At 44.1% G+C, this 22,667-nt stretch overlaps 1 protein-coding gene across 6 annotated transcripts in view; it reads right to left on the reverse strand.

Annotated features, from left to right (window-relative positions):
- IKZF5 (IKAROS family zinc finger 5) overlaps positions 1-22,667 on the reverse strand; it is a 68,079-nt gene that overhangs the window by 40,260 nt on the left and 5,152 nt on the right. For all 6 annotated transcript variants that reach the window (XM_068109793.2, XM_068109791.2, XM_078774749.1 and 3 more), the window contains exon 2: positions 4,471-4,584. The gene's annotated coding sequence lies outside the window, so the exon portion shown is untranslated. The remainder of the gene's footprint in view (positions 1-4,470; positions 4,585-22,667) is intronic.

Here is a 22,667-nt window from a genome sequence, read left to right on the forward strand (position 1 = left end):
TTGTAGCGAGTACAATAGTGCTCACAGAGACGAGCTCAACGCTGCTTTTAAAAGACACTACATTGCTCACAGCAATATAATAAAAGCTGTTCGTCATGTGTACTACAGTACTCACAGACATAAAGAACTAGCTGCTCGTCGTGCACACTATCTAAAGAAGGCCAAGTCTATTCTAAAGTGTGCTCGGACATGTCACACGAAGAACAGAGCCCAGCGTTGTGCAGCACCTAAGCCTTATGCAAAGCATCAGTATGTTCTTGAGGTGAGCAAGAAACTACTCTGCAATGCTGAAGCTTTAGTCATAGCTTTCAAAAAGAAGCACCCAAATATATCCAAAACAATGACTAGTTACTCTTGTAAGAAAGCCGTGTCATCTCTAGCAGCTTAGGGATTGGTAAACAAGGCCCTTCAGATGCGTAAGCAGTATGCTGGGGTCTTGCTTCAGGCTATCAGGTCAATATGTAGCCTTGAGATAAAAGAAAGGGGAGACTTTGGTGAAGGTTTGCACTGTGCTCATAATGAGCCATTCTTTTATGAGGCAGCCTACCTGTTTAATGTGGAAGGTAATACTGTTGCAGCTAAGTCCATCTACCTGAGACACATGGGCAGTTATTATGATGTGGTCATCTCAACTAAAGAGGTTCGCAGTTCAAGTGCTAACCCACCTGGGAAAAACAAACGCACCAATTCACAGCAGAAAGTCAATGATGGAAAGTCAGACAAGATAAATAAACCTGTTAATAACAGTAACCCCCAGACAGCCAATATACAGGAATGGCCTGATCATAGGTACTATTCCATCACTGAGGAATGGCAGCGCTCAGCATGCAATATGCTCGGTCTCGTTTTCATCAGGTCCAATGGTATGAGTTGTGGTGGTCCAGATGTGATTCTTACATGTTCAGACCATCACAGATTTCAAAAAAAAAAATCAAAGGCGACGGTAACTGTTTATTTCGCTCATTTGCACATATCATCACAGGTTCGCAACAACAACACGGAGCTGTGCGTTCTGCAATTGTCACACACATGTATGATATTGAGCCATTCATACTTTCCACTGGTGTATCCAGTGTTGAAGCCTACATAAGAGCTTCTCGTATGGACAGTGCAGGTACTTGGGGTACAGAAAACGAAATTCTTACTCTCACACATTTGCTGAATACCCCATTACCCCAGTGTATGTGTACAACAGCAAGAGTATGGATTGGGTAAGGTACTCCCCTATGCATGTTGACGAAAATTTGCATGAAAATGTCACGCAGATGGCTATGTACATCAGGCTGCAGCATGATCACTTTGATGTTGTTCTCTCTACTGTAAATCCACATTAACTATTTTGGCCGTTTCTAAGTGCAGGTCATTGTGTGGTATAAAGCTGGATGAAGACATTACTCTTTGAGAAACGAGCAATAAGACAGAGCTGCAAGATACAGTCAGGGTTACGTAAAACAATATAGGAACACAAGTGCAGTGTTTGACATTGCTGACTAAGATATCTTGCCACTTTTGCTCCAAGATTGGGTATCCTCTAAGTACCATATACCATTGTGTTATTCTACATTGTAAAACATTACAGAAACAAGTGAAGAAAAAAATGTATGCTAAATTAAAAAGGCAATTTCGGGATGACAAACTAGTCTAAAAAAGGTCCTAAACAAGATAGGGACGATGTTGGTTTACAGAGTAGCCAACAGTATTGTCATCACATAACAACCCCTACATCACTGCCTCCAGACTATTGTCTAGGGATAGGCCTACCTAAAAGTATTAGAAGCTCCTATATTTCATTTCTGCATAAGTATAAGAAGCTCCTATATAATTACAGGGACTTCTTGCAGCTTCAGTTGTGTTTCCTACTTTTTTTTATCAACTTAGAGTAAACAATCACAAATGCAGATAATTATAGAATGCTGCTATTAGAGATGTCCATTGCATTTTGTAAGAGGTTGATGATCATGGACTGATATTATAACATTGTACTTGGGCTGCTAATTTGTAGAGTCTCAGTATGGCTATACTACAAGAGTAATCAAGTACTGTTGTAACCAGTGGAGTGTTTGTAGAAACTTGAAACCAGTGGAGTGTTTGTAACCAGTGGAGTGCAGTAATTGATGAAGTGTAAATGAAGCAGTGATGTAGGGATTGTTATGTGATGGCAATACTGTTAGCTACTCTTTAAACTGACGTTCCGCAACCTGTGGGTCGTGATCCAATGTTTGGGTCGCGAAGAATTTTCAATGGGTCGCACGATCGTTTCAGAAATCACGGGAAAAAAAACTTTATCGACGATTTACTTCTCCCGACTGAACAGAACAGAGATCAAACGAACGCCGACACAAACTTTATAGTGTGGACTCTTCTACCGCGCTGTACCGATGCACCGTGATGTACCACGCGTGCATCCGGTCAGTCAGATCATACGTTTAGTTTCCGACACGCGAATGTCCATTGCTTTTCATTCGAAAGATTGAGCTGTGAGCGTAAGGTACTCGCCATGGCTAGAAAGTATCGGCCTGTGTTCCTGAACTGTGGGTTCATCTTGAATATCGATAAGCACAATGTTCATCGACCACAGCGGTGTGTGATATGCCTTGACGTGTTGGCCAACGAGTCCCTCAGGCCCCAAAAGCTGGGTGTCACCTTATCTTGGCGTGTCACTTTAATAATTAAAGTTTTATTCTATTTCACAAAAGATACACCGCCAATGAATGTTGTGAGATTCATCTTCATCTTCATCATTTAATCGTCATCTTCTTCATTAAATCTTCATCCGGATTCATCGTAGGGGCGGATTCATCTCTTCCGAAGCTGCTAACAAGGCAGGGAGTTTACGCCTGATTGGCTGACAATAATATCAAGTGGGCGGTGTCTGATCGAAGTCGCTGCTCATTCTCAAAGGGGGCGTGGTCTCTCGCTCTCTCTCTCCTCATGGTCGTGTCGTGTCCCGTGTTTACGCTGCGAGTGTCTTGATAATCCAGAAGCCGGCCTTCGCGGCTAGGTTACAAATTGAAATTGATTCTTGAAAGACGAAGGGCAGTGGTTAATATGGTTATTGTATTAAGTTAATATATAGTTAATATATTAAAAGCCTGACCCATGACGATTCAAATTATTTTCTCCTCAATCGGGAGCGTTGTGTGTGGAATAGTTTTTCAAATTTCTGAAAATACAAGTATTTTACTATAACTAAATCACATGTTTATGCATATTTAATTGATTTGAAATTTCGGACCTAATGTCACATGTTGGACCCCACAAATATGGAATTAGCCATTTCATTTCAAAATGACATTTCAAAATGTTGTGGACGAGTTATGACAAAACTAGGAGGATGAGTTGGTTAGGTGACAAGAACAAGCAAATTCTATTTTCGTTCAAATTCTAGCCTGTCAGTGGCATGCAAAACATGAAATGGTCAGCCTGGTGGAGGTATGTGCTCTACCGAGTGCCGTTCTCACTTAAACTGAGGTTAAAGTAACAGAATAATCATTCCAACATCACTGGAGCACAGGAAAGAAAGGAAAATTACCCTTACTCTCCAAACCAAAATTTGACGCTGCGATGGAGATCCCCCAAAACAATAAATGTCCTATCACGTTCATGACATAATCAATAATCATCTCGCGTATGTGCAAAATGACAGGAACATAACTTTAACCATCTTCCAAAATGTGAATAAAAATTGGATAACCAAGTGATAACCAACATATTTATACTTAAATGCTTACCTGAAATACTTATGCTAAATGAAATGGGGGAACTGAACATAAAAAAATGCTATTGTTCCACAATGGTAATATATATCGAGATATATTATATACATACACACAATGACCATTCCTTTTTGCACCGTGACGATGCATAGGGCTGCCGAAGCAGTTTCCTTGGCTATTGGGCGCAATCCTGGACGGGTCGCCACTTTGACGCAGCATACCCAAACAGCTCATTCATCCCAGCAAGCACAAGCTGGTACTCAATTTGCCAGCTCCGCCCACCACCCCCCTCCCCCCACCCCCCCTTGGCGTTAATTCAACGATCGACCTGGATTCAAACTCAGGATCCGATGATCCAAAGCCAGCACCCTAATCGCTAAGCCAACATCAGGCGTTTTACACACACCACACACACACCACACACACACCCACACACACACACACACACACACACACACACACACACACACACACACACACACACACACACACACACACACACACACACACACACACACACACACACACACACACACACACACACACACACACACACACACACACACACACCTCTTGCCTCGTATTCATCTTGTGATCTCAAATCCAAATACAATAACAAATTTGACTTCACTGTTCCAATACTTATGGAGGGCACTGTATATATCAAAAAGGTACAGGCAAGCAAACTTCAGCGGTTTCTCAAGGTATTTCCCCATTACATGCACACACTTATCCCATCTGTTCCACAACACACCTTAGAGCCATCCGAGGAGAAATCTTTTGGACGGGTACTTGGTCATTTCAGGACACCTGGCTTCAACGTCTGTTATTCGGAAACTTTATGGCACCAAGATGTTCTTTGAATGGCCTAAAGGGATGAAAATGACAAGGTGACATGAAACAGGATGCCTGGGTGTCACTGCAATACTATACATTAATGGTTTCCCCACGTTCAAGTAATTGCACACAAATTAAAAGTTAATTTCCAAAAATATCACTGTAATAAGCTATTGGTTGATGGCCGAAACTTGAATTTTAATGTTGGCGATTGGGACCGAACATATCTCCACTCGATGTCGGCTCACTTTAAATCTGGTGCAAAATGATAGATCCAGGTGTCATCATATGTCAGTCTTTTAGAAAAGTTATCCTCCCGCTGGTAGCTTTTCAGAAGCCCTGTTGCAATGACCACACAACTACATGAGAGACGAGCATCACCAAATTGTGCAGTCTCCGATGAATGTCAGCTCGTTTGATGTTCTCTCCATTAAAAGGAATTTGATAAGACACCTCCGTTCTGCAGGACAGATGATGGCAACTAGCTTTGTTTTTCGCCCATAATACTTTGACCAATGTTGATGCATTTTACTCTGTGGAGACCATCATTGCACAACACTCGGTGTAATGATTAGAACATCCGCTCCGTGTCTGGGAAGTCAACGGTTTGAAACCTGGCCGTGTCATACCGAAGATTTAAAAAATGATACATGCTGCTTCCTTGCTCGATGCTCCACATTTTAAAAAGAATAGAGCACAGACAAAAAAAAAAAAAACCATAGCTTCGCAACCATTGTGCAGGCTTTGATGGGCCTCACGGGCCTCTTCCAATATATATTGCTGCGGTTTTGAGATTGGCACATTGAAGTCATTAACGGTTAAAGGGTTGCCCCCCCCCATAGTTAGTCACACGAGCAACATAAAGGCCCATTTGTAGTATAGTTATGTCTTAGTATGTGTAAGAATAGGTAATTTCCCCTCTTAGTGCCTGCGTTGTGTAAAGACAGGAAAATAGGCTCTACTTGCCACCGATTTCCCAGCCACCCTAGCCTCGATCCAGTTTGTTAAGCATTGGCTGCCCACTAGTCGAGTAACATGAGGTAGGCCTGAGAAGGAGGAGTGCGGGGTCGGGGTGAGCGGCGTTGAGAGCGGGAGCGGCGGAGGCGATGATGGTAAGAGCCACAAACCAATCAGGGCTCTAGCGGCATGGCGTGAGAGGGCGTGGTGAGGCGTGTCTGGTGAGTTCGAGAAGTTTCGCGGGGCGTGCCTATATAAGTCGCTGTGCAAAGCCCTCGAAAGGACTCGCACGCCAGGACTCGCACGCCAGGACTCGCAGAGGAGAGAGAGAGATAGAGGACTTACCAGCAGGACGAGGACTTGAACGGCGGTGGCGAAAGGATTCGGACTCGCAAGATAAGCGCGTTGTTTTGAGAACTTGCGGAGGATACGCGTGTTGTTGGAGGACTTGCGCAGAGAGAGAGAAGAAGAGGCGTTGAACTGTACAAAGTACGCGGGCGCAGCCAGGCGCGCCGGTAACGCATATTGCGCTTTCCAGCCACGCGAGTAAGCGCAGCCATAGCCGCAAGTGAATAACCGCCAGCTGCGTCAAAGTCTGCTCCGTACCAATTCGCCTCGTTATAACTCGCTCCGTTCAGACGACACGCGGAGAGCTCCTGCCTTCACCTCCAAGGGACGTTCCGGGGACCGGAGAGAGAGAGCTGCACGGAAGCCATCCCTGGACGCGCTGGTGAACATCGTCCTGCCATCTGCAATCCCCGTGTGAGTGTGTGTGTGAGACGGGCCTGTGTCCTTGGGATTAAGAATAAGACTGTATAAGCTGCGCTGTGTCTCTGCATCCTGTACTGTAAATACGTGCAATAGTAATTAAACCATTTGTTCTTCCTTTCTTCCCAATTCGATCATCTTTGTGATTTCACCATTGACTAAGCGTGGTACGAATAAGAACCGCTTGAATCGGGGTCTAGTAAGTGATAACGGCGCGGATTGCGTGTACGCAATCGCTCGGCGTATCAACACACGTGGTTCGTGCAGGGCTTATCTCCTCGCTTCAGGGCAGCGCGAGTATTTAGGTAATAGCGAATTTGGTCCTGATACCCTATTTCGCGCTGTCCGGAAGGGACGTCATAGGTCCCAGGTCACGCCAGGTCAGTCAAAGACAAGGGGACTAATCCCCCCTTGGTAAGGGGAGAAGGCCGGCGGCAGATCCACAACAATATATATAGTATGTATAGTATATCAAACTGAGACAAACTGAGCAATCGGGGGAGAAGGGCCTTGGTAAGAGGTGACCAAGAACCTGATGGTCATTCTGACTGAGCTCCAGAGATCCTGTGTGGAGATGGGAGAAACTTCCAGATGGACAACGATCACTGCACCACTCCACCGATCTGGGCTTTATGGCAGAGTGGCCAGACGGAAGCCTCTCCTCAGTGAAAGACACATGAAAGCCCACAGAATCTTGTTTCTCACAGTCTGAGAGTCCTTTAGGTGCTTTTTTGCAAACTTCAAGCGGGCTTTCATGTGTATTTTCACTCTGTATCAAATGAAGCCGGCTTGCAAGTTGTAGCACTCCACACTCACCCCTTTACCACAATTCCAGCTTCAGAAACGAAATATTGAAGGCCAAAATAGGATTAAAATTTGAAAATGAGAAAAAGAATAAGTGTCTTTATATTGATCATGATAAAAATCACTGATCACGATCATTGATCAAGATCAATCACATCACGATCAATCAAAATCACGATCATTGATCACGACGGTTAAACCTGTTTCAGGTAGCTCTTATTCTTCCTCCTCCAAAAAACTTCTGCACTTTTCATGTTTCGATTATGGTCGTTTCATCAAGAAACTCAGCATCAAATGAAGCCGGCTTGCAAATTGCAGCACTCCACACTCACCCCTTTACCAAAATTCCAGCTTTGGATACGTAATATTAAAGGCCAAAATAGGTTTAAAAATTGAAAATGAGAAAAAGAATGTGTCTTTATATTGATCACGAATACAAATCATTGATAACGATCACTTATATCTTCCAGACTTGGTTATGACTAACTTCCCTGCAAATGTCTGCTGTTCTTCTTCTGCTCCAATCGGTTCGGCTGATCATGTGCTTGTTAAAGTGGACATCTCTCTGGCCACTCTCAGGGAGCCTCCTCAGCGTCGACGAGTCTGGCATTTCACTCAGGCCGACTGGCACGGTCTTCAGGCAGCCATCAATCATCTGGACTGGTCTCCCATCTCCACTGCCTCTGACATCAACTCTTCCTGGGAATTCTTCCAAAGTAAACTGCTCTCTCTCATGCACATATTTATCCCATCTCGTCTTCAGTTGTCATACCCTTCCTCCCATCCATGGTAAATAGAATATTGTGGTGGGGCAGTTCCCCTGAAACAACTTGCCTTTGCCTCTTGGAAGGCTAATCCAACTGAAGGCAATCTCAGTTCCTTTCACAAAGCTCGGAACACGTGTCTCTACCATCAGGAGACAACAAACAACAACATGCATTTTAAAGGCCATTTTCCCTGCTAGAGCGGAAGTTAGCCTTGCGGTCCCCATGACAATCTTCTACATTTTGCCCTATTTTCTGCATCTCTCCTTGTTAACCCCCTTGCCCGCATTTCTTCTTCCACCATCTTTAGCCAAGTCTTTCTCGGTCTTCCCAGTCCTCTACTTCCTTCTACATTCATTTCCATCACTCTTCTCAACCAGTCACTTTCATCCTTCCTCAACACATGACCAAACCATCTCAACCTGTTCCTCTTCACAGCATCAATCACAGGCTCGATTCCCATCATCTTTCGCAATTCATCATTTGTCTTCCTCTCTCTCAACGATACTCCGCACATCCATCGAACCATTCGCATACCATCAGGAGAGCTAGGAACAATACCTCTCTACTCTCAAGACGGAACTCTCAAACCTGTCTCACTCCTCCAAATCCTGGTGGCATCTGGTCAAATCTGTTTCTGGTGTTTTTCCCCCTCCATCCCCTCCCTTACCTCAAACAGCTACACAGCTGACTCTGCACGTGAAAAAGCTGAATGCCTCAACTTTGTGTTTGCCTCAAAATATTGTGTCCCATCTCTCTCTGTTCCTACCTTACCCAGTCGAACCCAGCTGCTCCTGGACTCTGTCTCCTTCTCTCCTGACAAGGTGGAGAAGTTTCTGTCAAACTTCGACTCTGATTCTGCAACTGGACCAGACGGCATCAACCCACGGGTCCTAAAATCCTGTTCTGCCACTCTATCTCACCCTCTATCTGTTCTCGTCACCCTCTCTTTTTCTCAAGGTCATCTACCATCTGCTTGGAAATCAGCCAACATTACCGCTTTCCATAAAAAAGATGTAAAAATAGATTCTTGCAACTGCAGACCAATCAGCCTGCTCCCAATCATCAGCAAGTTCATGGAATCCATCATCACTTCTGATATTGAATCCTTCCTCTTCTCCAATGGCCTGATCTCAGACTATCAATTTGGATTCAGACCAGGTCACTCTACTCTGGCCATGCTGCTTCTGCTGTCTCAACAATGGATGGAGGTCCTCAACACCAAACAGGAAATCAGAGCAGTCTCCCTTGACATATCTCGCGCCTTCAATACGGTCTGGCACCCCGCTCAGCTCACCAAACTCTCCTCCTATGGTATCCATACAAATCTCGACGCATGGCTTGCGGACTTCCTTTCCGGTGGCAGTCAAAGTGTGGCCCTAAATGGATTTCTCTCATCTCCCCTTTCTGTGCAGGCTGGAGTTCCTCAATGCCGTGTTCTGGGCCCTGTGCTTTTTTTGTTCTTCATCAATGATCTTTTCCTGCACCACATCTTGCTGAGGAGAAGGTGGAGCTTTCCGCACTTTTGTGCTGAGGAAGAATGGGGGCGGTGCTTTCCACGAGCAAGCAAGCATCTCGTGTTTATATGCTGCAAGTAAAAGTATCCGCCCCCAGTGATGGGAAAAGTTGAAGTTAATCTATCAATTTAAATTATTTTAAGGACTTTTACCCCCGCTTGCGGGGAAAAATGGCCTCTAAAGGTGGTTTTTATCAATGATCTCTCCGACTCTCTGGAAAATCCTATCTCTTTGCTGATGACTCCATTCTCTGCCGCTCCATATCGCAACCCTCAGATCAGCAGGCAGCAGCCTCTTCACTCTCTGCAGACCTGGACAAAATCACAAACAGGTCAAACAAGTGGAACATGTCTTTCAATCCTGACATATCTCACACTCTCACAATGTCTCTCCAAAAAGACCGTCTGGAAAACCCACCCATCTACTTTCTCAACAATCCTCTCCAAGAAGTTCTGTCACTCAAGCTTTTGGGTCTCACTATCTGCCATTATCTTTCTGGGAAAACCACATTTCCAAGCTGGCCTCCAAAGCCAGTCGCCGACTGGACATCCTCTGTCGTGCGAAGTCCTTCCTCGGCACACATGAGCTCCTCACCACATACAAGGATTTCATCCATAGCTCAATGGAATACTGCTCTCCACTCTGGGCTGGTGCTCCTGCCTCACACCTAGCTCGGCTTCACGCTGTAGAAACCAAAGCTTTCAGGATCATTGGTATCTCCCGCGATGAAGGTGATTTTGAGGGCCTTTCACTCTCTCACCGCAGGCAGGTTGGTGGTCTGTCTTATACCGACTCCTCTCTGGCCTAGCTCCCCCAGCTCTGTCTGTGCTGTGTCCCCCAAATATTCCTGCAGGACGCACAAGAACTGCCAGCAACCCTCTTCTGGTGAAACTGCCAAAATCAAGACTCTCTGCTCACCTTCACTCTTTCATTCCTTTTTTTCCCCGCCTCTGGAACAAACTCCCACACTCTCTTCAATCCCACTCCTCCCTCCAGGTCTTTAGAACAGCTGTTCACCACCGTCTCTTATCTTCCCCCATCCAAAATCTTGATCTTTTCTACCCCCATTAATACACCCCATATCCACATCTTTCAATCCCCGACTTCATTCCTGAAATTCCTTGTAGTGTCAATTTGTTTTGTTCCGTGTACCACTTCCCTCCCCCTCCTCCCCCCACCCCCCCCCCCCCATCCCAGCCCTCTCCCTTCGAACAGATCTCCCGATGTCACTGTTCTCTACTGTTGTGCTGGTGTGCTTCCCTCTCTCTCTCCCCATCTTGTCTCCCTCTCCCTTTATTGTTTTACGTGTCCGTTTATGTTTTTGTGTTTTATGTGCTAATATGTGTTTGATGTGCTCGCTCTTAAACGAGCCTTGATCTCGTATTGGAAAAAAAATAAAAAAAATGCTTGGCAAGCCCAAGACCCCAAAGGCTTTTATTATTATTATTATTCTTACACATAAAGGTGTGAATAGAATTATCGCAGAATAGTCGTGACATCAAAATTGTGGCACTTGGGTTGGGAAGCAATTTTTTAAAATTTAAATGTGCTGCAAAGTGCAAATTTTGGAATCTCAGCTCCTTCAGGTGCCACATGTCTACAGGAATCAAAGCAGTGCATTTTTCAGGTGAGCACTGTTTTTTATTTATTTTTTTATTTCGACTTTGAGTCTTCGTATAGTGAAAGCTGAAACGGTAATTCACATATTTTATGCTGAATGCATCCATTATTTGTCGCTGGCACCTGTATCTCCAGAGGAGAAAACAGGATTGGCCTTGGAATGAACACGCCACTCTCAGGCAGACAGGAAAAACTGTGTACGGCATACAATTTTGTAGCCAACATCCTCAAACTCAAAACGTGATGGAAATACATAAATTAGCAAAAGAACTGAGTCCTCCGCAAATTTTCAGCCCACATTTTAAACTCCACCAGCTCAGTGGGGAAACTGGCCAAATGTATCGAAGAGACTTTCGAGCCTTATGCAAGGCTGCACTCCATTTCTCTTGTAGAAAATTAATTTGTGCATTGGAGTGGAAAATCGATTCAATATTTCAGCCTGTCATATCAAATTAATGAACCTAGAGTGAAGTTAAAGGCGTGCCATCGCAAATCCCCATGTTTAAAAGTTCCACCAGGAATGAACCAATATCAACTCTGGCCAAATGTATACACCTAGGCAGATATCTTACTTCCCAAGTTAATAGGATATTTGAGAAGACGGTAAAAACGTGAAAATAAACGATTCAGAGAGCAACACGCAAGCCTCAAGATACATCTACAAAACATATGCTATAATCATGATGTCATGTATTATTACATTGGTACGAGATAAGATTAGAACACCTGACCATATTTGATTGCACATATGACAATACTGAAATAATGAAATACTTAAATACTGAAAGGGAGGACATCATCTTTCTGAGCTTTATATGCACCAGAAAAAGTTAATTTACTACCATACTTCTTAAAACGCTCAGGATGTGTTCCAGAGGAGTGAGCGCTATGTGAAAATAGCCTGAGGAGAGGTCGTTATGACATTGTGCCAATGGAGATGGGTTCTTCGAGAGCATATACAGTCACGTGAAAAAGTAAGTACACCCCATGTAAAGTTTTGACTTTTTCAACATATTTCAAGATACAGCTATTTGATCTTCATTTCAACAATATTGATAGATAAAGGTGATATAATATAACAAATATCATGAAACATTTACATTTTGTAGTCCATTGTATAATTTAAATAAACATCAATGCAAATTTCGCATGTGGAAAAAGTAAGTACACCCCTACATTTATCACTACTTCAAATACCTAAAATTAGAATCAGGTGCACCAGCTCGTTTGCAAATGATTAGAACATCGTTACAGAGGATCTTGGAGGAACCTGTCTTATTTAAACCTGAGACATTTAGTTTGGTTTGCTCTTTGTTGTTGAAGTGTGCGGCGTCACCATGCCTAGATCAAAAGAGCCCTCTGAGGCCTTCAGAAAGAAGGTTATAGATGCCTACAAGTCTGGGAAGGGATTTAAATCGATCTCCAAACAATTTGAATTCAATCATTCGACTGTCCGGAAGATCATCTGCAAGTGGAGAAGATTCCAAACAACTGCCAACTTGTTCAGGCCAGGCCGCCCCAGCAAGTTCAGCCCGAGAGCAGACCGCAAGATGCTGAAAGAAGTCTCTAAGAACCCCAGAATGTCATCACGGGACCTACAGGTAGCTCTTGCCACTGTTGATGTCAAAGTGCACGAGTCTACCATTAGAAAGAGGCTGCACCAATTTGATCTACATGGGAGGTGTGCCAGGAGGAAACCTTTACTGTCCAGAAAGAACATCAGGGCAAGACTAAAGTTTGCCAATGAACACCTAGGCAAAGACCAGCACTTCTGGAACAATGTGCTCTGGACAGATGAGTCAAAGGTGGAGCTATTTCGCCACAGTACCAGAAGACATGTTTGGCGAAAACCAAAGACAGCATTTGACCACAAGAACCTGATACCAACTGTAAAGCATGGTGGTGGAAATATTATGGTTTGGGGCAGCTTTGCTGCATCAGGGCCTGGGCAGCTCACCATCATAGAATCCACTATTAATTATTCATTGTACCAGAGGGTGCTTGAGGATAATGTGAGGCCATCTGTCAGAAAGTTGAAGCTCAACCGAAGGTGTACCTTGCAACATGACAATGACCCTAAACATACCAGTAAATCCACCAAGGAATGGCTGAAAAGAAAGAAATGGAAGGTTCTGGAATGGCAAAGTCAAAGCCCGGATCTAAATCCCATCGAGATGTTGTGGGGGGATTTGAAACGAGCTGTGCATGCAAGAAACCCCTCAAACATTGCACAGCTGAAAGAATTCTGCATGGAGGAGTGGGCAAAAATTTCTCCCAGTCGATGTCAGAGACTGGTAGACAGTTATAAGAAACGCCTACTTGGTTGTTTCTGCCAAAGGGGGCAATACCACCTATTAGAGCCAAGGGTGTACTTACTTTTTCCACATGTGAAATTTGCATTTATGTTTATTTAAATTATACAATGGACTACAAAATGTAAATGTTTCATGATATTTGTTATACTAGGGCATGCCCGTACTATATCTATATCTAAAATTATATCCCCCCCCCCTCTATTTACATGAAATGGTTTGGTCCAAAGCGAACGGCTTGCGAGTGGTGACAATCCCCCCCCCTCTATTTACATGCAATGGTTTGGTCCAAAGCGAACGGCTTCCGGAGTTTGGTAAAGAAATCGCCATCGCGTGCACAAACGCGCAGGAAAGCGAATGAATCGCAAATTCGTTTTTATTAGTTGTAAAACATAGTTTAACGCCAATAGTTTGAAATTCCAACTTATTTCCTGGAAATCCTGGCAGTGTCCATATGTTTATACCTCTCCCACCCCCCCCCCCCCCCTCCACATGCCTCCCCCGCTTCACATGCCTCCCCCCTTCACATGCCTCCCCCCCAAAGCCCTCTCCCTCCCACAGATCTCTCGATGTCTCCATGTCTCTCGGTCCCTGCTCTCAAATGTTGTGTTTGTGTCCTTCCCCCTCTCTCCCCATCTTGTCTACCGCTCCCGATGTTATTTGTTTTATGTGTCTGTTTGTCTTTCTGTGTGATTAATTTTCGCTCTTTCACGAGCCTCGATCTTGTATACAGAAAAAAAAAAAAAAAAAAAAAAAAAAAAAAAAAAACATAGTTTGCAAACGTGAAATAAATGAATACGCTCTCAAATGTGCCATCCGAGGCAGAGTGTGCCCGCCACGTTCGGCACACGCGATCGTTCGCTGCTCTCTGATTGGTTGAATCGTTTTTTGGACATAGCTCGGTAAGTAATTGTCCGATTAATATGAAACCTTGAAAAGGCACATCCTCGGGTCCCCAGCAATATACCTGGCAAGTTAAAAGTATATCGGACCCGTGGTTGTCGAGAAACAGCGGTCACAGACAAACGTACAGACGTACAGACGTACAGAGATTACTGGAATTATAGATAGATTATATCACCTTTATCTATCAATATTGTTGAAATAGCGTAAGGACTCGACTTTGTTATCCCTTTTATGCCGCACCCAGTGACCCGATGCCCACGGCACAAATGGATTTACGATCTACGAACCGCACTCTGTTTATGACGTACAGAAATACTCGAAAAATCTGAATTAGCCGACGTTGGGGCCCAAAAGCATCTGATTAACTGCCGATACGACGCCATCTTACGACGCCATCGTATTGGCGTCTGCTGGGCGAAGGCGAAGCAAGCCGTCCGCTGATTGAACAGGCGAAGGCGAAAGCAAGCCGTCCACTGAGTGGACAATCCTGAGCATGCATTTGTGCCGGTGTCGGCGATCGTTGTTCATATACGCACTCTTCATTCTCATCTTTCTTCCTAACTCTTACTCGGACAAGCAAATCCCCTATGCCATCCATAATGGTACACTCTATCCATACACCACATCCTCCCTTCCGTGGATGTTCCATGGGTTTCGGCTAGTCTATCAATATTGTTGAAATGAAGATCAAATAGCTGTATGTTGAAATATGTTGAAAAAGTCAAAACTTTACATGAGGTGTATTTACTTTTTCACATGACTGTATATATGAAGTATGAACACTATTGGAAGGCTTTGTTGGGCATCGGATATCACTATGTACAGATGTTATAGCCGAGTTTTATAAGAATCTAGAACGGCACTTTTTGACGTCACGACATCGGACGATATGCCTCCACCCACATTATTACAGCATTATACATACTGGTAGCAAGTTTGATTTAAATTCCTGCAGCTGTTCTCAGTTATCACATATTTACCTGACATGACCTCTGACCTTTGATGCCAAAATCTAATCAGTTCATCTTTTCATCATAATATATACCTGTACCAAGTTTAGTCAAAATCCCATCACTGCTTCACAAGTTAGCACAATAACAGATTTTGGGTTTTTTTTGGTGAAGATCAATTCAATTTAGGTGAAGATACGGATTCGGATCCGGCTAGTAGAATTTTTAAAGTGATTCTTCACCATTGGGAGATAGGGCCAAAAACGATACATAGCAGGATATCTCAAAAAGTTATGGATGGATTTCGACGAAACTTGGTGGACCGGTTGGGTTTTTGACAAGGAAGAATCAATTCAATTTTGGTGAATATTCGGATCCGGATCCAGCTAGTGTCATTTTTAAGTGATTCTTCACCATTGAGTGATATGTATGGCTAACCAGGCGGAGGTATGCTCTCCACTGAGTGCTGTTCTAGTTCATATATCTTTTCATCATTATAAATACTTGTACCAAGTTTGACTTAGTTCCCTTCAGCCATTATTAAGTGATCATAGAAACAAAATATTTTATTACTTAACATGACCTCTGACCGTTGACCGTTTGACCCCCTAATGCAATCCATATATATTTACATCATTATACATACGTGTACCAAGTTTGACATTGATCCCTTCACCCATTCTTAAGTTATCACAGTAATGAAATAATTGAAACTTAACATGACCTCTGACCTTAGACCTTGTGACCCCAAAATCTAATCCATTCATGTTTGTATCATAATACATACTTTTACCAACTTTGGTCAAAATCCCATGACTGGTTCACAAGTTATCGCAGCAACAGGATTTGACCTAACATGACCTCTGACCTTTGAACTCGTGACCCCAAAATCTAATCAGTTCATTTGAGATAAAATAAAACTTCAGAATGTGATAATTTTATTAATTCCTCACATTACCACAAACTTTACATCGTTTTGTAATCTGAACAGCACCCTATCCCCACAAGATACATCAGTGTTTTGTTGTTTTGCAACAACGTATACAAGAAGCCGATCAATGTTAAATCCTTTTGGAGCGTCTGCATCAGTGAACCACGCTCATAGCAAAAGCGATTTTACAAATCGCCAACAATGAAGGGAATCTCTGTTTGGAAACACACCTGCCATCTCCAACAAAAGCACCACAGACTCCATCTCCAGGATTAAGGAACGTCTTTTTCTTTTATTTATTCAGTAAACACGGTGAAGACTAGTTCGACCACAGCAGGCTCAAAACATTCAAATGGTTGGAATATGGAGAGAATGACGATGAGAACATTATCCCTCAGGCATGTGCAAGTGTGCATTGGAGGGTTAGGGGTGAGGTCACGTGATGTAATCAGAATGCAAAATTAAATAATTCACGTATTCACTACGGTATCAATATACAACTTGTAAATCATTTTTGCAATGTTTACCGTTGATGTTAATCTTTCTCCTTCTTCTTCTTTAACAGCCACAATCATTCCAACGTTATTGTGGGGTTCGCCGGAGGACTTGGTCCAAGTCTTTCACGAACAGGCTGGCCTAGCCTAACGTTCAGCTAAAGTCAGGGCAGGAATTTGGAATTTTGTTCAGGGTGCCGGCGATAGCTCGCCCACTCTTCACAAATCAACAAATGCCGGCAGACAGGACACCCAATTTAACAATCATCCAAGAGACGGAACACACATTGATGATCACCATAGCCTGTGAAACACTAGGATGACACTTTATAGCCGGGTCAGGATTTAAACCCAGGCACGACAGCTTAGAGGAGAGTTTTGATGTCAATTATAACATTTGTTTTTGAAGGGCTTCTAGCCAAAAATTGATGTTGAAGTATCAATGGTTCTCTGAAAATACAGCAGGGGGATCTTTAAAATAAATAAATAAATAAAACAAGAAGACGTCATGCGGAGCACGATACTTGCAAAATCCACCCCCCCCCCCCCCCCCAAAGTTTTCCATTGATACAGCAAATTGTCCATTTCATGAAGATTAAAATGTACAATCTTCATCAAAGCTCGGGTTAACAGGATGAAAAGTGACGATTTTTCAGATGAAAAATGAGGATTTTAGAAATTTGGCCTATGTTGACCTTTTGGCCTATGTTCACCTAAAATATACTTTGTGGTTGAATTCAATGACCAGATATGCAAGTCCTCTTCAAATTTCAAGTCAATCAGATGAAAATTGAAGATTTTAGAAATGTGGCCCATGTTGACATTTTGGCCTATGTTGACCTCAAATATACTTGGTGGTTGAATTCAATGACCAGATATGCAAGTCCTCTTCACATTTCAAGTCAATTGGATGAAAAATGAGGATATTAGAAATTTGGCCTATGTTGACCTTTTGGCCTATGTTGACCTTTTGGCCCATGTTCACCTAAAATATAATTTGTGGTTGAATTCAGTAACCAGATATGCAAGTGTTCTTCAAATTTCAAGTCAATCGGATGAAAATTGAGGATTTTAGAAATTTAGCAAATTTGGTGACCTTTGGCCTATGTTGACCTTTTGACCTATTGACCCCAAAACAATAGGCTTCTGGCTTTTGACCAACTCTACCATTTGGTGTCGTTTCGTGAAGATCGGTTCAAAAGTGTGACCTGTAGGCTGGTGACAAACAAACAAACAGACAGACAGAACCACAAACACAACCGACCAATATACTTGAAAAATCTTCGATTTTGCAAGTAATAAAAGTAAAAATAAATAAATAGATAGATAAATACATAGACGTATTTTTGTTCAAGAATAAACAAATCCACCCTTGACTGACTGCCATTTTATTCTGGAAAGTGCAGAACACCGTTTATGGGAAAAAAATTCAGATGAACAGGAACGCTGCCAGGAGAATGGAGAACAATTTGTTCCGTCGAGGACAGTGGAAACACGACAAAGGAAGTGGTTTAACTGACTTTTTTGTTGGAGGAGTGATGAACCTGCTTCACCATCGTGGCGACGCAGAACAATGATGCACAGGTATTAGAGGTTCAAAGAAATAACAAACAACACATCACGGAGCATCCTGCGTAGACGCCATGAGATTCTTGGAAATCTTTCACGGATTGGCTCACAATAAACATCTTTTCCACTTCCTGCAGATTCGAGTTTTCTTTTCTTGGCTATACTCATGTGCACCACACGCGTTACCCGTTTGTTTATCTTGTTCGAGCACATGTTTCTAATGCTGCAAACACAGTTTGAAATCTCATGTATCAACAAGTAAAAACGTTAATCTCTTCAATATACTGTGACTGGTAGGACAACCTAAAGGTGTGCACACGTGTCTCCGAGCTGACCTGTCGAGTCTGGGTTTGAATCCCGACCCAGCTATAAACTACGGCCCTGGTATTTTGCATGCAGACCGAGCCATCAATGAGTGTGCCGTCCCTCGGGTAAATTCTAAACTGGTGTCCCGTCTGTCGGCATTCGTTTGGGGACGTTAAATATCCCATGGCGTCCTTCGCGAAGTTTTGGCGAGCTATCGCCGGCATCCTGACCTACAAGGGCCACTGCGTCAGCCCCCGGCGGCATATTCACAACCTCAGTCAATGATGCTACCCCACAGACTTGCACTGCATAAGAAAGAAGACCACCATCATCTCATATCATCCCCCATTCAAAACCATGATCTTATCTATCCCCTTTAACCCTCTCCAAGATGAGCTCTTCTCAAGTTTCCAGTTATCCTTCCTGAGAGATTGCTTCTGTATCCATCTTGTCCACCATGTGTGTCCTCCCCTACCCCTCATCCTTCCCCACATCCCATATTTTTCCAAGTCTGCATGAGCCTCGACTTTGTACACAAAAATAATAACTAGCGGGTACCCACGGAACCGAAAACCCTTTTTTGGGGTGGTGTATAGGCAATGAAGTGCTGCCTTGCATGCTCCCAGAGGTTTATGTTTTAGCAATTTAAAGTTAGGGCATGGCAATTGTGAATATGACAGATTCAACAAAGCTTGGAGGTGAGGTTGATATCAAAGGAGACATCATATCCAGGAAGTCTGGGCAAACAGACAAGAAAAATCACAGACTGGGCAAACAAGTGGAACATGTCTTTCAATCCTGACAAATCTCACACTCTTACGATGTCGCTCCGAAAAGGCCGACTGGACAACCCTCCCATCCACTTTCTGAATAATCCTCTCCAAGAAGTTCGGTCACTCAAGCTTTTGGGTCTCACTGTCTGCCATGATCTTTCCTGGGAAAACCACATTTCCAAGCTGGCCTCCAAAGCCAGTCGCCGACTGGGCATCCTCAGTCGTGCGGTCCCACCTTGGCACACCTGAGCTCCTCACCACATAAAAGGCTTTCATCCGCAGCTCAATGGAGTACTGCTCTCCCCTCTGGGCTGGTGCTCCTGCCTCACACCTAGCTCGTCTTCACGCTGTTGAAACCAAAGCGTTCAGAATCATTGGAATCTCCCGCGATGAAGCTATCTCCAAGGGCCTTTCACTTACTCACCGCAGGCAGGTTGGTGGTCTTTCCGTCTTCTACCGCCTCCTCTCCGGCCTTGCTCCCCCAGCTCTCTCTGGGCTCTGTCCCCCAAATATTCCTACAGGTCGCACAAGATCTGCCTGAATCCCTCTTATGGTTAAACTGCCAAAATCAAGACTCTCTGCTCACCTTCACTCCTTCATTCCTCTTTTCTCCCACCTCTGGAACAAACTCCCGCACTCTCTTCTATCCCACTCCACCCTCCATGTCTTTAAAACAGCTGTTCACCACCATCTCTTATCTTCCCCCATCCAAAACCTTGATCTTTTCTACCCCCGCTAATTTCACCCCAATTCCACTTTTTTGAAATACCAACTTCTGTCCTGGAAGTCCTTGGTGTCCTCGTGTTTTATACTTCTCCCACCCCCCTTCCCACGCCTCCTTCCCCCAAGCCCTCTCCCTGCCACACATCTCCCTGCTCTCAAATGTAGTGTTTGTGTGCTTCCCCTTCTCTCCCCATCTTGTCTTCCGCTCCCTCTTTTTATATATTTTGTTTGTCTGGTTGATTTGTTATGTGAAATAAATGTTAGCTCTTTTACGAGCGTCGATTCAGTATACAAAAAAAAATAAAAAATAAAAAATTCAACCATGTGTTCGACCTGAACTGCATGAAAATCAAAATGCCGGTGGGTGGAGTCAACCTTCCTACTAATGACGCTGTTGTGGGTGAAGTCAGCCAGCTGTTCAACCAATGGGCGGAGAGAGAAACAGACAGACAGAAAACTGCCGCTACTTAATAAATACTGTATCGATTATAATAATATTAGCATGACGCTGATGCACCTTGTAACCAAATCCCAATAAATGGTGTCATTCTGCTAGCTAGCAAGATAACTGGTGATGTTGGTAGACGATACGCTACAGAACGTCAGTGGTGCCAAAGCAGTTCATTGGCAAGATTATACGAGGTGGTTTGCCATTGCCTTCCCAGCGTTGTTCGTCCATTCTCATTTCTTTTCAATGCTGGGCATCAAGCGAGGAAGCAGCTCATACAATTGTTATGCCCCCGCCGACAAAGTAGCCGGAGGCATTATATGTTTTTGGGTGGGCTGTCCGACCGTCAGTCCGTGATAGGTTTTCGTTTCTGCGATAACTTCAGAACGGCTGAAGGGATATCAATCAAACTTGGGGCAGGTATGCGTAATGATGTACAGATGAACTGATTTGATTTTGGGGTCGAGGTCAAAGGTCATTTTCAGTTTAAAAAAAAATCCTGTTACCACGATAACTTGTGAACCAGTGATGGAATTTTGACCAAAGTTGGTATAAGTATATACAGCAATACCCCGGCCTACATCATTAATTAGTTCCATAAGCCATGACGTAACTCGGTTTTTGACGTAAACCGGGCGTAATGCCTTAAAAATGCCTTAAAATGAAGACAAACACCGTCTTCACCGACGGCGCTTTTTCAGTGACGTATGCGAGAATACGTTCCCTATCATGAATGATGGTCGATACCGTCCACCGTGGCAGCCCTAAGGCATGCGCTATCACCGACACTTTTTCACCTTTTTCATACCTTTTATTCAGATTTAACTTTTTTTTGTTTTTTTGGATACAAGATCGAGGCTCGTGAAAGAGCTAACATTAATCACACAAAAAGACAAACCGACACACAAAACACAAAAAACAAGGGGAGCGGCAGACAAGATGGGGAGAGAGGGGGAAGGACACAAAAGAGAGGGGGATGAGGGGGAAGGACACAAAAGAGAGGGGGAAGTGGGGGAAGGACACAAACACAACATTTGAGAGCAGGGACATCGGGAGGACTTGGGGGGAGGTGGGAGAGGATTAAAACATATGAACACTGCAAGGACTCTGGGGTGAATTACCGGGGGTAGAAAAGATCAAGGTTTTCGATGGGGGAAGATAAGAGATGGTGGTGAACAGCTGTTTTAAAGACCTGGAGGGAGGAGTGGGATTGAAGGGAGTGGGGGAGTTTGTTCCAGAGGCGGGAGAAAAGGGGAATGAAAGAATGAAGGTGAGCAGAGAGCCTAGACTTTGGCAGTTTAACCATAAGGGGGTTGCAGGCAGATCTTGTGCGACCTGAAGGAATATTGGGGGGACAGAGCACAGAGAGAGCTGGGGGAGCAAGGCCGGAGAGGAGTCGGTAGAAGACAGAAAGACCACCAACCTGCCTGCGGTGAGTGAGTGAAAGGCCCTCGGCGTTGACTACATCGCAGGAGATTCCAATGATTCTGAAAGCTTTGGCCTCAACAGCGTGAAGCCGAGCAAGGTGTGAGGCAGGAGCACCAGCCCAGAGGGGGGAACAGTATTCCATTGAGCTGCGGATGAAAGCCTTGTATGTGGTGAGGAGCTCAGGTGTGCCAAGGAAGGACTTCGCACGACGGAGGATGCCCAGTCGGCGACTGGCTTTGGAGGCCAGCTTGGAAATGTGGTTTTCCCAAGAAAGATCATGGCAGATACTGAGACCCAAAAGCTTGACCGACAGAACTTCTTGGAGAGGATTGTTGAGAAAGTAGATGGGAGGGTTGTCCAGTCGGTCCTTTCGGAGAGACATTGTAAGAGTGTGAGATTTGTCAGGATTGAAAGACATGTTCCACTTGTTTGACCAGTCTGTGATTTTGTCCAGGTCTGCAGAGAGTGAGGAGGCTGCAGACTGCCGATCTGAGGGATGAGGAATGGAGCGACAGAGAGTAGAGTCGTCAGCAAAGAGATAGAGAGGATTTTCAAGAGAGTCAGAGAGATCATTGATGAAGACCAGAAAAAGCACAGGGCCCAGAACACTGCCTTGGGGAACTCCAGCCTGAACAGGAAGAGGAGATGAGAGAAACCCATTCAGGGCCACACGTTGACTACGACCAGAGAGGAAGTCCGCCGGCCATGCGTGGAGATTTCCATGGATACCAAAGGAGGAGAGTTTGGAGAGCAGAGCAGGGTGCCAGACCGTATCGAAGGCACGTGAAATGTCAAGGGAGACAGCTCTAATTTCCTGTTTGGCGTTGAGGACCTCCATCCATTG

The sequence above is a fragment of the Myxine glutinosa genome, chromosome 3 (assembly GCF_964187855.1).
Source record: "Myxine glutinosa chromosome 3, kmMyxGlut1.1, whole genome shotgun sequence".
In the NCBI taxonomy this organism is placed as follows: domain Eukaryota; kingdom Metazoa; phylum Chordata; class Myxini; order Myxiniformes; family Myxinidae; genus Myxine; species Myxine glutinosa.